Source organism: Vespa mandarinia, chromosome 18 (assembly GCF_050613455.1).
Source record: "Vespa mandarinia isolate Hongniang chromosome 18, ASM5061345v1, whole genome shotgun sequence".
In the NCBI taxonomy this organism is placed as follows: domain Eukaryota; kingdom Metazoa; phylum Arthropoda; class Insecta; order Hymenoptera; family Vespidae; genus Vespa; species Vespa mandarinia.
Genome location: NC_140827.1, coordinates 620,346 through 624,843, shown reverse-complemented (window position 1 = coordinate 624,843; position 4,498 = coordinate 620,346). Strand labels below are relative to the sequence as shown.

At 25.5% G+C, this 4,498-nt stretch overlaps 1 pseudogene; it reads left to right on the top strand.

Annotated features, from left to right (window-relative positions):
* Positions 1-737: 737 nt before the first annotated feature.
* Positions 738-3,637, top strand: LOC146872421 (crooked neck-like protein 1; annotated as a pseudogene).
* Positions 3,638-4,498: the final 861 nt, after the last annotated feature.

The window sequence follows — 4,498 nt, the reverse complement described above, 5'->3', positions numbered from 1 at the left end:
TTATTTTATAAAAATAACAATGACGTTGTAGTTACTCAATGCTTTGGCGCAATAATCGCAATTATGATTTCGTTGCGAATATAACGCGTTTTCCAGCAATACACGTAATTAACACGCCTCGGCGCCACCACACGCACACGTGGGAAACTAACCAAACAAAATGAGAAACAACAAAGCCGCCGAAAATAAAGTAAACGATAAAGATGCCGTGAACACAAAAGAAATCATTTATTCTTTCATGGACTCTTCTTGAAGTCAAAGTCGTAGCTGCTGAAAGTCACAGCCTGATTATACCTATAGTATATCGAACAAAGCTAAATAAAAATATTACTATTGTTATTTGATGTGCAAAGTTTCTGCGCGTAAACTATAGATGACATTTCTTATTATTAGATCGAACATTAGATCGGAATAGGGCTGTACATAAATAAGGTATAATTTACTTATACATTTTTATGTAAAGAATTCAAAAAGTACACAATATGTTAATATGATATCCATGAATGTAATTATAGTGACTTTTTATCCTTCGAGTAAATGACTTGCGCGAATGCCACTATTATGGCGTAACTTTCAAAAAGATAACATTATAATGGCGATTAGTAGCTTAAAGGTTAAAAGATCGTATGCGATATGTACGGAGTAGAACGAACCAGTTGCGAGAATGTTTTCACGTGAGCGTAGACGAAGCTGTGTTTATTTGGTTAGAATAACAATTAAACATCGTCACGGAAAAGTCACAAAAAATGCCCAAAGTGGCTAAGGTAAAATGATTATTATACATTAGTATATTTTATTTTATAATTATAAATTATAGCATAAACAACTTATAATTGTAATATTTATTCACAATTAAAATCTTTTTTAGCTAAAAAACAAAGCATCCGAGAAAATTTAAATCATAGCAAAACAGCTATTAAGAGAAGCAAAGAAAAAAATCTTTATGCAATGTTAAACCTATCTATAATTTTACATAGAGAACAGTTCATTTGTAAATATTCCCTTTTAGCCACATAAGCAGAAAATATAAAATCCCCAGAAATTGGCTGATTACCAATATGGAAAATTAAATATCTATGACGACAAAATGTATAAGAATCATATGGTTATAACGAATCTGATGAAATATGCCCGATGGGAAGAAAGTCAGAAACAATGCAAAGAGCAAGGTACTTTAAATACAAAAAATAGTACATTTTATAGTCTTAGTTGTATTAGAAATATTTCAAGGTTTTATATGTCCAATTTATTTTAAATCTGTATATGAACGTGCACTAGATGTTGATCATGGAAACATTACATTATGGCTATATTATATTGAAATAGAAATGCACAATAAGTAAATAAATTATGCCAGAAATTTATTAGATCATGCAGTCACAATTTTACCTAGAATAAATCAATTTTGATACAAATATATTATGGAAGAAATGTTAGAAAATATTACTGATAAGATCTGATATAAAATTAGGGATTATTTTTTATTATGTAACTTGATTTTATAAAGATTTATTATAGAAACACGTCAAGTTTTTGGGCGATGGATGGAATGGGAACCTGATTAACAGATATGGCAAACATATATTAAATTTGAATTACGATATAAAGAAATACAAAGAACTAGGTAGAGATATACAATTATATAGGGAGATATATAGTTTTATAATAAATGTCGAACGCAAAGTTTATGAAATGTTATAAACTTTTTCGGAGATAAGAGCTTAGATGAAAAGCTATTTATAGCATTCGCAAGATTTGAAGAAGGACAGAAAGAAGTATTATTTTAAGATAACAATATATTCAATATCTCTGTTATAATAAGTATAATTTTAAAATTTCTCTGATAGCACGATAGAGCAAAAATAATTTCTAAATACGCTTTAGACAATATTTCAAAAGAAAGAATAAAAGAAATATATAATCCATATACCATATACGAAAAGAAAAATGGTGATTTTTCAAGTAATTCATACTATAAAGATTAAGATTTATTTAATACGAAATATGAATTAAAAAATTTAAAGTATTAATATTAATTTGTAGGAACTTATAAAAAAATAACACGAATTTCATAAAATTTTTAAATAGGCATTGAAGATGTAATAACTAGCAAAAGAAAATATCAATACGAGCAAGAAGTCAAAAAAAATTCTTCTAACTATGATGCTTGGTTTGACTATCTGAGATTAGTAAAATCTGAAGAAAATCATAATGTTGTAAGAGCGTATGAATGAAGAGCAAATGTCCCTTCTACTAAGGTGATGAATATTTATATTTTAACAATTCTGAAGTCAAATTGAAGTTCCTTTCAATTAAATAAATTTTTTATAGGAGCATGGAAACGATATATCTATCTGTACATAAATTATGCTTTGTATGAAGAAATTGACACGGAAGTTATAGATAGAAATTTACAGGTATAGTTTATCTTATATAAAATTATTGTTATATATAGAAAGATAACTTTATAATACTTTATTGTTGCATATAAAGATAGAATTTTATAATATTTTTTTATTTTTTAGAATCTGTTTAGATCTTATTCTACATAAACATTTCACATTTTCTAAGATATGGCTATGTTATGCATATTTCGAAGTACAACAAAAAAATTTGACCGTAGCGAGAAAGAAATTAGTATGTTATTTTTATAATAATTTTTTTTTATTATTTATAAGTATTAAATAATTGTATTTTTAAATATTTAATATCATTTATTTCAAGGTATGGTATTGGATGTGTATCCCAAAGACAAATTGTTCCGTGGTTACAATGATTTAGAGGTACAATCTAGAAAATTTGACAGATGCAGGATTCTGTATGAAAAATTATTTGAATTTGCATTTCAAAACTGCAGAATGTGAATGAATGTAAACTACTTGTCTTATAGTTTCATTTATCTTATGTTTTATTGTACTTATATTTATGTAATTATTATAATGTCCATATGTCTATAAAATAGAAAATACTATACAACTATTTGAGAGATTATTTGAACGAATTGTTCATGTCAAAGTAAGCTTGATTTCATGGTATGATTATATATGTGTATATAAAAAACTTAATTTATAAATCTTCTTACATTATAATACACGCATTTGGATAGCTTATGCTAAATTTGAATTAGTTAATTCTCCATCGGGAGATGATGTTAAAAATTTTACTTTAGCTCGTAGAATTTTTGAACGTGGGAATTATCCATTATTTGCAAATTGTGACAAAGAAAGTAGAATATTACTTTTGGAAGCATGGAATGATTTCGAAAATGAGAAAGGAGATAAACAGAGTTAGATTAAAATTATTGTCAAAATGCCTAGAAGAATTAGACGAAGAAAACGAATTGTTCAAGAAGATGGAGTATGTTATTTTTATAACATACATTAAATAGTAGAATAACATTAAATAGTTTTGGAGAAATTTAAATTAAAAAGAAGTATTCTTAATTTATATTAAAAATAATCTATATTAAATTGAAGATATTCGGGTTCGGGAAAAAGTATTCGACTTCATTTTCCCAGAAGACGAATACCAAAGAGCAAATCCTAACTTCTTGGCATTAGTGAAAGCATAGATAAAGCAAAAAATTTCTAGTGAAACTGCTCAAAATGAGAATTAACAATTAGAATCGGACAATTAAAAATAATTTATATCTTTTATATTATTATTATATTTATATTCTGTAAATAGGCAATATAAATATTGTGGAGAATTTTATATTTATCTTGACTTATTTATAAAATGTAAAAGATATAAAATTATGACTTGATAGTTTTTTTTTTGTATAAATACAGTTTATATATTATAAATAATAAACAATTTTCTATAATTTATATTTAAAATCTTTATATCTAAAATCCTGTATTATCACTTCTATTAACTTATATTTAAAAATGGTAATACAAGGTTTTTGCAATATATTATATTGTAAATATCACGAAATTTTACAATATATATATTATAAAATAGGGAAGTTAATTAAAGATAGCATTATTTTATGCAAAGTATTCAGAGGCTATTATAAAGGTAGTAATTTAAAATAGTTTTTTTTATTAAGAATTTAGAACAAACTGTAACTATGTTCACTCCGATTATTTAGTGCAATTAACGAGCGGCTACTATCTTTGATATATGCTTGCTTATTAGGTTTGAAATATCTTACTTTAAATGCGACCATAACATGCAAGTAGTAATCTTCAAATCATTTTAAAACAATCTTTATACATTTCCAAGAAAAGTATAATTTCGATAATAATCAATAATCATATTTGATTTTGAAACTTTTTCTATGATTACAATTCATTTATCTTCCCAAATTAGCAACAAATAATTTTTTTCTTTGTCGTCATAAAGGTAAAATAGATGCGTTTAGAATAAAATGAAAAAAAAAAATTAACTAAGATGTGAATAAAGAATATACGGAATTTAGAGACACAATTGAGTGGTCGAAAAGTAAAGTTAATGAAGAATAAAGTAGTCAGTGTAATGCCTGATAAACACA